The 14,087-nt window shown below is 42.2% G+C and overlaps 1 protein-coding gene across 2 annotated transcripts in view; it reads right to left on the bottom strand.

The window, feature by feature from the left end:
• Positions 1–14,087, bottom strand: part of UNK (unk zinc finger) — a 110,445-nt gene that overhangs the window by 91,427 nt on the left and 4,931 nt on the right. The window lies entirely within an intron of this gene.

Raw genomic sequence — 14,087 nt, 5'->3', positions numbered from 1 at the left:
GGTTTACCCCCACATATGGGGTACCAGCATACTCAGGACAAACTGCGCAACAATTACTGGGGTCCAATTTCTCCTGTTACCCTTGAGAAAATAAAAAATTGCTTGCTAAAACATCATTTTTGAGGAAAGAAAAATGATTTTTTATTTTCATGGCTCTGCGTTGTAAACGTCTGAAGCACTTGGGGGTTCAAAGTGCTCACCATATATCTAGATAAGTTCCTTTCGGGGTCTAGTTTCCAAAATGGGGTCATTTGTGGGGGGTTTCTACTGTTTAGCCACATCAGGGGCTCTGCAAACGCAACGTGACGCCCGCAGAGCATTCCATCAAAGTCTGCATTTCAAAACGTCACTACTTCACTTCCGAGCCCCGGCATGTGCCCAAACAGTGGTTTACCCCCACATATGGGGTATCAGCGTACTCAGCAGAAACTGGACAACAACTTTTGGGGTCAAATTTCTCCTGTTACCCTTGGGAAAATAAAAAATTGCGGGCTAAAAAAAAATCATTTTTGAGAAAAAATTTTTTTTTTATTTTCATGGCTCTGCGTTATAAACTTCTGTGAAGCACTTGAGGGTTTAAAGTGCTCTCCACACATCTAGATTAGTTCCTTTGGGGGTCTAGTTTCCAAAATGGGGTCATTTGTGGGGGATCTCCAATGTTTAGGCACACAGGGGCTCTCCAAACGCGACATGGTGTCCGCTAATGATTGGAGCTAATTTTCCATTTAAAAAGCCAAATGGCGTGCCTTCCCTTCCAAGCCCTGCCGTGCGCCCAAACAGTGGTTTACCCCCACATATGGGGTATCCGCGTACTCAGGACAAACTGGACAACAACATTTGTGGTCCAATTTCTCCTATTACCCTTGGCAAAATAGGAAATTCCAGGCTAAAAAATCATTTTTGAGGAAAGAAAAATTATTTTTTATTTTCATGGCTCTGCGTTATAAACTTCTGTGAAGCACCTTTTAAAGTGCTCAATATGCATCTAGATAAGTTCCTTGGGGGGGTCTAGTTTCCAAAATGGGGTCACTTGTGGGGGAGCTCCAATGTTTAGGCACACAGGGGCTCTCCAAACGCGACATGGTGTGCGCTAACAATTGGAGCTAATTTTTCATTCAAAAAGTCAAATGGCGCTCCTTCCCTTCCGAGCCTTACCATGTGCCCAAACAGTGGTTTACCCCCACATGTGAGGTATCGGTGTACTCAGGAGAAATCGCCCAACATATTTTAGTATCCATTTTATCCTATTGCCCATGTGAAAATGAAAAAATTGAGGCGAAAAAAAAGTACTTTTTCATTTTTACGGATCAATTTGTGAAGCACCTGGGGGTTTAAAGTGCTCACTATGCATCTAGATAAGTTCCTTGGGGCGTCTAGTTTCCAAAATGGGGTCACTTGTGGGGGAGCTCCAATTTTTAGGCACACGGGGGCTCTCCAAACGTGACATGGTGTCCGCTAAAGAGTGGAGCCAATTTTTGATTCAAAAAGTCAAATGGCGCTCCTTCCCTTCCAAGCCCTGCCGTGCGCCCAAACAGTGGTTTACCCCCACATATGAGGTATCATCGTACTTAGGACAAATTGGACAACAACTTTCGTGGTTCAGTTTCTCCTTTTACCATTGGGAAAATAAAAAAAATTGTTGCTAAAAATCATTTTTGTGACTAAAAAGTTAAATGTTAATTTTTTTCTTCCATGGTGCTTCTGCTGCTGTAAAGCACCTGAAGGGTTAATAAACTTCTTGAATGTGGTTTTGAGCACCTTACGGGGTGCAGTTTTTAGAATGGTGTCACTTTTGGGTATTTTCAGCCATATAGACCCCTCAAACTGACTTCAAATGTGAGGTGGTCCCTAAAAAAAATGGTTTTGTAAATTTCGTTGTAAAATGAGAAATCGCTGGTCAAATTTTAACCCTTATAACTTCCTAGCAAAAAAAAATTTTGTTTCCAAAATTGTGCTGATGTAAAGTAGACGTGTGGGAAATGTTATTTATTAACTATTTTGTGTCACATAACTCTGGTTTAACAGAATAAAAATTAAAAATGTGAAAATTGCGAAATTTTCGCCAAATTTCCGTTTTTATCACAAATAAACACAGAATTTATTGACCTAAATTTACCACTAACATGAAGCCCAATATGTCACGAAAAAACAATCTCAGAACCGCTAGGATCCGTTGAAGCGTTCCTGAGTTATTACCTCATAAAGGGACACTGGTCAGAATTGCAAAAAACGGCAAGGTCATTAAGGTCAAAATAGGCTGGGTCATGAAGGGGTTAATTCTTTTTTTTTTTTTTTTTTTTAACAGGGATATAGTGCATACTACGTGACTGGGCAGTATACTACGTGGCTGGGCAATATACTACGTGGCTGGGCAATATACTACGTGGCTGGGCAATATACTACGTGGACATGCATATTCTAGAATACCCGATGCGTTAGAATCGGGCCACCATCTAGTTACTAATAATTAGCCATTTCTGAAAGCGTTAAAATGGAAGTCAGTGTGGGGAACAACAGATTTGGCACTAGTGATGAGCGAGTATACTCGTTACTCGGGTTTCCCAAGCACGCTCGGGTGGTCTCAGAGTATGTTGGCATGCTGGAAGACTTAGTTTTCCCTCGCAGCAGCTGCATGATTTGCGACTGCTAGACAGCTTGAACACACGTGGGGATTGCCTGTTTGTTAGTGAGTTGCCACATGTATTCAGCCTGTCTAGCAGCCGTAAATCATGCAGCTTGTGTGAACAAAAACTAAATCTCCGAGCACATCCAAATATTCGGAGACCACTCGAGCATGCACGGGAAAACCCGAGTAAACGAGTATGCTCGGTCACCACTATTTGGCACCTTCACTTCATAGCGCTGGATTTTACTCGTTTTATTAAGTAGTGACCAGCAAGGCAGATGCAGTGGTCTCCTAGTATGAAGAATCTTTGCAAGTTCCACAATTAATTTTTCACTTTGTATTTTCACTGTGCAAAAGACACAGCATCTTAACATTCCAGCAAAGTGGATTAGATTTACAGAAACATCATGCACCCTGTGCTTTATTTTTTTTAAAAATTAAAGCTGCATAAAACTCACCCGCAGTGTTTTTTTTTTTTTTTTTAAATCCGCAACATGTCAATTTATTTTGTGGGTATAGTTTTGTGTGGCTTTTCCTCATAAAAGTGCGTTAGATGTGGAAATTCTACTGGTAAAAAAACAGGGCTGTCGAGTCGGAGTCATGGAGTCGGAGCCCATTTTGGTAGAGTTGGAGTCAGTGTCATGGAAATTTAAGGAGTTTGAGCTGGAGGTTTGGCTTACCGACTCCACAGCCCAGGTAAAAAAAAAAAAAAAAAAAAACATCAAAGTTATTTCAATGTCATATACCATTAAGTATCGAAAACAAAGCAGCTAACAAGTTGCATGTGACTTGCACAGTCTATGGCGGGGGTCTCAAACACGTGAGCCGGGGGGCGCATGCAGCCCACAGGCAACAGAGCTCCAGTGTTGACCGCGGCCCAGTCCTGTGGGCTGTTGATGTCAGTGATTTTTTTTTTAATTGAATGTGCATCCTTGGAAATCTATCATGGTGCAGACACCAGCTCTTTGTGCCGCAATACCAATATGAGCCGGCGGCCAATCAGAAGTCGGCAGCTGACGTCGGGAGGCTGGAGGAAGAGATGAGAACGCCATTTGCCAAGAGAGCGAAGGTCAGTTGAGAAGGATTTTTTTTCATGTGTATGCAAAGTGTAGCAGAATTGGGAAAAGTTATTGACCAGAATGGGGACATTAAAGGGAACCTGTCAGCAGTTCTGGCTGCTATAAGATGTGGTCACTGCCTTTCAGGACTTATCTACAGCATGCTGTAGATATGTCCTGAAAGGCACTGGTCGCATCTTAGATCAGCCAAAACGTTCCCTTTAATACAAGATGGGGACCAAGAGGACAATACTACAAGATGTGGACCGGAATGTGGACATTGCTACCTGATGTGGACATTACTATAAAATGTTGGTCAGAATTACTATATGGTGCTAATTGTAAGACACAATTATTTTATGTAGCCAATTAAGGGGAGAAAAAAAAAAGGAAATAAAAATTGTAAAACAAAAAAATTTAAATATAAAAGTATGTAAATATTATTTACACTAAAAATGCTGTTTTATATATAAACTAAAGTAAACAAAAAAAAGTACATGTTTGTTATGCCCCACCCTTAGTGACCCAAGCTATAAAACTGTACAATGACCCATACGATCAAAGCCATTAAAAATAAATAAATAAAATGATCAAAAGTGCATAGAAAAAAAATAACATAGTATCACTAAAAATGTAATCTCGCCTTGCAAAGAATGTGGGCCTTTAAATTCACATTTTTTCTATGTGAAGTCCATATACCCAACTGAGTTTGAGACTCCTGGTCTATGGCCAGTATATCATGTGTGACTTGCAAACAACACTTACGAAAACAATTGTAACTCTTCATTGCAGTCACACTAGGTCACAATGTAACTCCATAGAATTAGATGCAATGCCAAAAATCACCATTTAGCCTTCGCCTAAAGGTACCTTCACACATAACGATTTCGTTAACGATATCGTTGCTTTTTGTGACGTAGCAACGATATCGTTAACGAAATCGTTATGCGTGACAGCGACCAATGATCAGGCCCCTGCTGGGAGATCGTTGGTCGCTGGGAATGATCAGGACCTTTTTTTTTGGTCGCTGATCACCCGCTGTCATCGCTGAATCGGCGTGTGTGACGCCGATCCAGCGATGTGTTCACTGGTTACCAGGGTAAATATCGGGTTACCAAGCACAGGGCCGAAATTAGTAACCAGATATTTACCCTGGTTACCATTGTAAGAGTAAAAAAACAAAACAAAAAAAAACAGTACATACTCACATTCCTGTCACGTCCCCCGGCGTCAGCTTCCTGCACTGACTGTGTCAGCGCCGGCCGGCCGTAAGGCAGAGCACAGCGGTGACGTCACTGATCTGCTTTACGGCCGGCGCTTACACAGTGGGGGACGTGACAGGAATGTGAGTATGTACTGTTTTTTTTTTTTACTTTTACAATGGTAACCAGGGTAAACATCGGGTTACTAAGCGCGGCCCTGCGCTTAGTAACCCGATGTTTACCCTGGTTACCTGGGGACTTCGGCATCGTTGGTCGCTGGAGAGCTGTCTGTGTGACAGCTCTCCAGCGACCACACAACGACTTACCAACGATCACGGCCAGGTTGTATCGCTGGTCGTGATCATTGGTAAATAGTTTAGTGTAACGGTACCTTAAGGGACCCCATACACAATAGATAACAGTCGGCTCACTCTGCTGAGCGCTCCTGCGTTCTCTAGGAGAGATGCTGGCAGACTACTGATATCAACATCTCACTGAAAACAAAAAGATCGGCAGCCTGAAATAAGACATAAAGGGGGCAAAGAGGTCAGTCTACAAGCCTCCTCTGTTCTCCAAGCCAAAAATCAGCAATGCACCAACATAATACCAGAGTCATGAGACAATGATCATAAAGGGGATTTCCAGTCTTACGGAAAGAAAGTTTACATACTTTGTGTTTCGATTCTTAACAATCATGTCCTGCCCTACACCCTCTGTTCTGCTCATGTTTGAGTTTTGATATTGATAAATTAAAGGAGCGCGAAAGGAAATAATCGCAAATTGGGCAAAGTTTTAGGCAGAAACGTAACGGTTTTTTTTTTAACCTCCTAACACAGTTAACTTCTCTACACGTGTCTGATTAACGTGTTAAATCCTGTATAACCCCCTTTAGATGGTTTGGTTGCAAATGCTTGTGAGCACTCTCTCCAATCAGCCCCCCTCAACATCGTCGTGGGGAACCGATGGCATACCATGGCAGCTGAGGGCCCCAGTTGCTGCCATCTTGGTAGCTCAGCCTCAAAGGAGACTTAGATTTTCACTATATACTGCAATATTGTGGTATCACAGTACAGTGGCATGTAAAAGTTTGGGCACCCATGGTCAATATGATTGTTATTGTGAACAGTTAAGAAAGTTGAAGATGAAATGATCTCTTAAAGGGCTAAAAGATATTTCCTTTATATTTTAGGAGAAAAAATATATACATAATATATTTTCATCTTTTACATTTCAAAAATTACAAAACGGAAAATGAGCAGATGCAAACGTTTGGACACCATCTATGGCTAGTATCAAGTAGCACAGCTTGTAAACGCTTTTTGTAGCCAGCCAAGAGTCTTTCATTTCTTGTTTGAGGGATTTTTATCCACTCTTACTTGGAAAATTCTTCCAGTCCTGTGAGATTCCTTGGTTGTCTTGCATGCACATGCACTGCTAATTTGAGGTCTAGTCACAGATTTTCAATGATGTTCAGATCAGGGGACTGAGGGCCATTGCAAAACCTTCAGCTTGCACCTTTTGAGGTAGTCTATTGTGGATTTTGATGGGCTTTTGTACAAGATATCCTTTTTTTAACAGATGTTATGTTTGCATCAATAATTTCTTGAAATTTCATGGACTTCATTTTTTCCTCTACCCGTGAAATGTTCCCCGTGCTATTGGCTGCAACACAACCCCATAGAATGATTGATCCACCTCCATGCTTAATGGTTGGAGAGATGTTTTCCTGAAATTCTGTGCCCATTTTCTCCACACATACCTTTGATTTTTTGTGGCCAAATAGTTTCAATTTAACCTCATAGATCCACAGGACTTGTTTCCAAAATGCATAAGGCTTGTAAACTTCCGACTCTGAATTTTATGGTGAGGACGCAGGAGCTTTCTTCTTCTGATGACTCTTTCACGAAGGCCAATATTTGTGCAGGCATCTCTGAACAGCAGACCAATGTACCTAAACTCCAGAGTTTGCTAAATCTTTTGTGAAGTCTTCTGCAGTTAAATGGGGGGGGTGGGGGGTCTGATTTGCCTCTCTTATATAAGAAAAAAGGGTGAACAACTAGTTAAATATCAAAAATAGGGTGCTGCATCATGTAGAAAACAGCTTGAGGCAAAAGAGGAGAAAAAAAAAAAAAAGACACCACATAATGATGCACACTGCTAAATATAAGTAAAATATGCAAAAGTGTATAGAGAAGCATAGACAAACATCTAAAATCATTTAAAACCAAGCAGTAACAATGTAAAAAAACCCTAATGTGCCAATTATTCATCTGCCGATATGTGATAACCCACATGTGCAGCTCATAAGGTGCAGAGAGACACGAGCCGCTATTTATTTATTTGGTATTGCACTAGTCATGTACTTCAACAGCTCTGGCATAAAAAAAAAAAAAAAAAAAAAAAAAAAAAGAGACCACCACACCAAAACCCTGTCATGGGCAGCCCAATCTCCAGACCTGTACCCTATTGAATACCTCTGGAATGTAATCAAGAGGGTGATGGATAGTTAAAAGCCATCAAACAAAGAAGAACTGCTTAAAGTTTTGTGCCAGACGCAGTGTGCAAGACTGGTAGAAAGAATGCCAAGACGCATGAAAGCTGTGATTAAAAATCATGGTTATTCCACAAAATATTGATTTCTGAACTCTTTCAGAGTTAAAAAATTAGCATTGTTGTATTATGAACTTGTTTTCTTTGCATTATTTGAGGTCTGAAAGCACTGGGGGTTTTTGTTTTGTTATTTTGACCATTTCTTCTTTTCACAAAATAAATACAAAACCTATTGCTTGGAACTTCGGAGACATGTCAGTAGTCTATAGAATAAAAGAACAATTTACATTTTACTCAAAAATATACCTATGTAGAGAAAAGTCAGACAAAGTGAACATTTTGTAGTGGTCTCAATTTTTGCCAGAGCTGTATATGATCATTAAGAAATACATGAATTGTACTATTACTGGCTTTACTTGATATTATGGTAACAAATGGAACCTGTTTATAATACTTGCTCTCTATTATTGCTTGTTATATATTGTGGTGCGAATAACTGGCACATTACAGCCTAGGGGGTTGTTACTAATATTGCTTGGTTTTAGATGTTTGCCTATGCTTCTCAAACTTTTACATACTTTACTTATACTTACTTAACATAAACTGACATTGCGGATACACATAACCAGCGGTAATAACCAGCAGAAAGAGTAGCTCCTATATAAAAATGGAGCTCAATTACTCAAAAAGATTCAATAGAGTGAGACAACATTTTGTAAATAATCAAATACAAATTTTATTAGATCGCATCAAGATAAAATATCGGGTACCAATGACCCTAAATCCAATACACAGGACGAGTACATATGAGGGAAGGAAACAGAGGATAGGTGCACTATGGGGTTGACATGTCACTCAGAAAATACGCACCAAGAAATAGCATTGATTATAATAATAACAATAATAATAATTTATATAGCGCCAACATATTCCGCAGCGCTTAACAAATTATAGAGGGGACTTGTACATACAATAGACATTACAGCATAACAGAAATCACAGTTCAAAATAGATACCAAGAGGAGTGAGGGCCCTGCTCGCAAGCTTACAAACTATGAGGAAGAGGGGAGACACGAGAGGTTGATTACATTTGAAACGGAGCCCAATTAGGTCCAGAGACCGCTACTTGTCCATGTGACCAGAAAAAAACAAAAAAAGTACAGTGTACATGCGGTCAAATCTGAGTCATCATGCATGCAAGATTTCTAAAGTGCCGATAATAGTGCAGATGAAAATAGCCGTATTACTTACGGTAATGCTCTTTTAATGAGTCCATGACAGCACCCACTGGAGAGCTAGGGATCCGCCCCAAGGAACAGGAAACCTACAGAGACATAAAAGGGGGCGGTCCCCCTCTCCTCCTCAGTTTAATTTCAGAGTACCCGGAGGACCGCCAGTATTAGTCATATATTGCAACCTATCAGGTTATAAACTTCATAGAAGTAATTACATTGGCTTTTATCTATTTAGGGAGGGATGTGACTGGGTGCTGTCATGGACTCATTAAAAGAGCATTACCGTAAGTAATACGGCTATTTACCCTTCGCCATGACAGCACCCACTGGAGAGATTTCCAGAGACCAACACCTAGGGGGGGACCACCGTGCTGAGGATAGTCCTGCCAAAGTGTAGGTCAGAGTCTGATGAAAGATTAAGCCTGTAGTGGTTATAGAAAGTGGAAGGAGCCAACCAGGTTGCGGTCTTACATATGTCCTCAATTGGAACGTTCCCTTTTTCGGCCCAGGAGGAAGCCATGGCTCTAGTGGAATGTGCTTTAATGCCCTCCGGAGGTTCTATATTCTTGATGGAGTAGGCCAACCGGATAGCATCTCTTATCCACCTGGACAATGTTGCTTTCGTGACTCCATACCCTTTCCTTCTTCCCTGAAAGGAAATGAACAGAGCCCTACTCTGCCTCCAACTACTAGTTTTCTCAATATATTGTAAGACTATTCTCCTGACATCTAAAAAGTGTGAAATTTTTGTTCTTCAGGAGTAGAGGGGTCTCTAAAGAAAGTAGGAAGGTGTATTTGTGACCTGTGGAATTTCCCTGCTACCTTAGGAAGGTATAAGGGGTCTGGTTTTAAAACTAGTCTGTCATGAAATGTGAGAAGGTAAGGTTGATCTATCGACAAGGCCTGAATGTCGCTGACTCTTCTAGCCGATGTTAAGGCTACTAAGAAGGCTGTCTTTAGTGAGAAGTGTTTCAGGGATATTGTGTCTATAGGCTCAAATGGAGGTTCCGTTAGAGAGTCTAGAACTAGGTTTAGGTCCCAAGGAGCTATTCTAGGTATGTGGACCGGAGTAGCTCGCTCACAAGCCGTGATAAATCGGGATACCCATTTATTACCCGCAATATTATGGCCATAGAGGGCTCCCAGAGCGGACACCTGAACTTTTAGTGTGTTAACTGACAGACCTAATTCTTTCCCTTTCTGTAGAAACTCTAGGATAGATTTTATTGGAACTTCAGAGGGGTTTGAACCTGTATGGAACTGAAGAAACTTTTTCCATATCTTGGTATAAATTTTAGTTGTAGATGGTTTCCTGCTAAGCAGGAGTGTATCAATGAGGCCTTTTGAGAACCCCCTGGAATTTAGTATCTGCCTTCCATATTCCAGGCCGTCAAGTGGAGGCTGTCCACCTGAGGGTGGAAGAAAGGTCCCTGAGAGAGAAGGTCTGGGATTGAGGGAAGGACCCATGGATCTGTCACTGACATTGACAGCAGCAGACACGAGAACCATGGTCTTTTGGGCCAGAATGGTGCGATCAATATTATCCTGGCTTGTTCTTCCCTGATCTTCCGTATTACTTGTGGAAGCAGAATTATCGGAGGGAAGGCATATGCCAGCTTGAATTGCCAGGGTGTTTGAAGAGCATCTAGAATGTCCGGGTGGTCTGCACGGAACCGAGATGCAAATTTCTGGACTTGTCTGTTCTGTTCCGTAGCAAACAGGTCTATCTGGGGCCTGCCCCATAATAATGTCACTTTGTGGAATATGTGAGGATTTAGACACCACTCTCCTTGATGTAGAGTGTGTCGACTTAGAAAGTCTGCTTGTTGATTGTTCTCTCCTTTGATGTGGACCACAGAGAGGGACAATAGATGATTTTCGGCCAGGGTTAAGGTATTCTTTGCGGAAGACATTAGAGCGTCTGATCGTGTGCCGCCTTGTTTGTTTAAATACGCCACTGTCTTAGTGTTGTCTGAACAGATTCTGACGTGGTTTCCTCGTAACTGTGGGAGAAATTGACGCAGTGCATAGTTTACTGCCTTCAATTCTTTCAAATTTGATGAATCTAAAATCTCCTTCTTATTCCATATTCCCTGGCAGAATTTATCCCCCATGTGTGCACCCCACCCGTGGGGACTAGCATCAGTGGTTACCGTGTGGGATGGTGTTATCACCCAAGCGACACCTTCCGTTAAGTTTTTGCTATCCAACCACCATGACAAAGATGATAACACTTTCCCTGATAATGTTATTTTTGATTCAAGGTGCCCTAAAAATTGCCTCTGTTCCCAAAGTATCTGATGTTGTAATGTTCGGGTATGAAGTTGTGCCCACTGAACAGCTGGAGTACAGGAGGAAAGGGATCCTAATAAGGACATTCCTGCCCTCAAGGACATCTGGGGTTTTTGAATGGCCGCCGCTACTTTCTCCTCTATTAGTGATACCTTTACTTGTGGGAGTAGACACTTTTGTTTTGTGGAGTCTAAATTGAAACCTAGGAATGTCTGGAGAGAAAGTGGGATGAGTCTGGACTTTTCATAGTTGATGATCCAGCCCAGGTTTTTTAGGGATGAAACAGTGTCAGCTAACCGCTCAGCACACTGAACGGACGAATTTCCAACTACTAAAAAATCATCCAAATAGGGGATGATTAAGGTGTCTTTTTGGCGGAGGTAGGCCATCACTTCTAACATAACTTTGGTGAAAATCCTTGGAGCTGTGGAGAGACCAAAGGGCATGGCTGTGTATTGGAAATGATGAATCTCCCCCTCAAGAGTTACCGCCACTCTTAAGTATTTTTGATATCTGCTGTGAATAGGGAGATAGTAGTAGGCATCTTTTAAATCAATGCCGCCCATTTTACAATTTGGATAGAGGAGTTTAATGGCAGATCTAATAGATTCCATTTTAAACGTATAATTTTTAATAAACGTATTGAGTTTTTTAAGATTTATAATTGTTCTAAAGGAACCATCGGGTTTAGGGATTAAAAATAACGGAGAGTAGAACCCTCTACCCTCTTGTCCCTTCGGCACCCTAAGGCCATGTTCACACGATCCTTTTTTTCATGCGGAATTGCCGCGATTTTCCCGCTGCGGGTCCGCAGCTGTTTTCCATGCAGGGTACATTACATTGTACCCTATGGAAAACAGGAACTGCTGTGCCCACAATGCGGAAAATCAAAAAAAAAAAAACCGCGCTGAATAGCTGCGGGAAAAAAGAAGTACCATGTCACTTCTTTTTTCGGAGCCGCAGCGGTTCTGCACACATTGACCTCCATTGTGAGGTCAAACCCGCAGTAAAACCCGCAGATGAAAAAAATATCTGCGGGTTTTACTGCGGTTTGTGGTGCAGAACCGCTGCAGCAGGAAGTGCGGGGAAGCGGGCGGAAGTGCGTGGGCGGAGTGTGGCTGCCCCACCGTGCTCCGATCCCGCCCCCCCGTGCTCCAATCCCACCGCCCCGTGCTCCGATGCCCCCCCCGTGCCCTAATCTTCCCCCCTTATACTTACCCGGCGTCCCGATGTCCGTCCGGCCGTCTTCTCCCTGGGCGCCGCCATCTTGCAAAATGGCGGGCGCATGCGCCGGCAGATTCGTTCCAAAGTGCATTTTGATCACTGAGATATAACCTATCTCAGTGATCAAAATAAAAAAAAAAAAATAGTAAATGACACCCCTCCCCCCCCCCTTTGTCACCCCCATAGGTAGGGACAATAAAAAAAATTAAGAATTTTTTTTTTTTTTTTCCACTAAGGTTAGAATAGGGTTAGGGGTAGGGTTAGGGGTAGGGGTAGGGTATTTTCAGCCATTTTAACTGCATAGAAAACTGCATAAAAAAAGGATCAAAAAAAGGATCAAAAAAAGGATCAAAAAAAGGATCAAAAAAAAAAAAAGGACCAAAAAAAGGACCTGCGTTTTCTGCCAAGAGCTGCAGTTTTTTAAAAAACAGTCATGAAAAAAAAAGGATGGAAATCAGGAACGTGTGAACATACCCTAAGACATTTTTTACTATGAGATTTTGGATTTCCAGTTCAAGGGCCCTTTGTTGAACTGGTGAGGAAAGGGCTGTTAAAACAAAAGAATTATGGGGAATTTGGAGGAATTCTATTTTCATTCCTTCTTTAATAACATTCAGAACCCAGGAATTTGACGTAATCTTTCGCCATTGGGGAAAGAAAAATTTTAACCTGCCCCCTACTGGGGTAACTGGTACATTAATATTTGTTGTCTCTACGGAAGGGGGGCCCTTTAAACATAGTGCCACTCTGTTTTCCCTCTTTTGTGGCCCACCGTGATGGTCTTTCATTTTGCGTTCTTTTCCCGAACGGTCTTCTCCTAAAGGTCTTCCTATAGAAAGGAATCGGGGGGTCAGGGAAGGCTTTTTTCCTCTCCTTTGCCTTTTTGAGGATATCATCTAAAGCTTTTCCAAACAGAAACTCACCCTCACACGGGATACCACAAATCTTAGCTTTTGAATGTGTATCCCCCTTCCAACTCTTCATCCACAACGCACGTCTGGCATTATTCACTAGGCCTGCTGACCTCGCTGCAAGGCGTAGAGAGTCGGCTGACGCATCGGCCATGAATGCTGCTGCTCCTCTAATTAATGGCAGTGCATCCCGCAATTTTTGTCTGGAGATCCCCTGCTCAATCTGTTGATCTAACTGGTCGATCCAAACAAGCATGGATCTAGCTGTGCACGTGCTGGCAATCGTTGGCTTAAATATGCCCGTGGAAGCTTCCCATGATCTTTTCAGTGACGACTCTGCTTTTCGATCTAGAGGATCAGAAAGTAGGCCTGTATCCTCGACTGGTAAGGCTGACTGTTTAGAAGTGGAGGCCACAGCTGCGTCCACTTTAGGAATTTTGGTCCATATATTTAATTCCTCGTCACTAAAGGGGTACTTCCTTTTGGAGGCTGATGGGAGAAAACCCCTCTGGTCCTGTTTTTCCCATTCCCTCCTTATTAGTGCCTTAACGGCAGGAATTACTGGGAAGGCTCTTCTCTTCCTCTCTGCCAACCCTGCAAACATGATGTCTTGTGCAGTTTGGTCGTCTTTTGTATCCTCACAACCTATCGTATTCCTGATGGATTTTACCAGGTTGTCAACCCCATCAAGGGGGAAACAAGCTCGACCTCCGATGTCAGATTGTGTGGAGGAAGAGGATGATGAATGTGAGGAGTCTGAGTGGATGACGCCTTCCTCATCGGACTCAGAGCTGGATACAGCCTTGTCTTTACTGGATTTTTTAGGGGGTGCACTGGCTTGTGTAATGGCCTGCAACTCTTCCCTAATTATGGCCCGTATATCCGTAACTGACATAGATGGACTCTGCATTGTTTCGGTGATACACTGGTTGCAGAGTTTTTTGGGGTGGGCATCTGGGAGAGGCTCGTCACATAATGCACACTGTCTG

This window comes from Ranitomeya imitator, chromosome 2 (assembly GCF_032444005.1).
Source record: "Ranitomeya imitator isolate aRanImi1 chromosome 2, aRanImi1.pri, whole genome shotgun sequence".
NCBI lineage: Eukaryota > Metazoa > Chordata > Amphibia > Anura > Dendrobatidae > Ranitomeya > Ranitomeya imitator.
The sequence above is the reverse complement of the archived record's forward strand: the minus strand, read 5'-3'. Positions and strand labels throughout refer to the sequence as shown.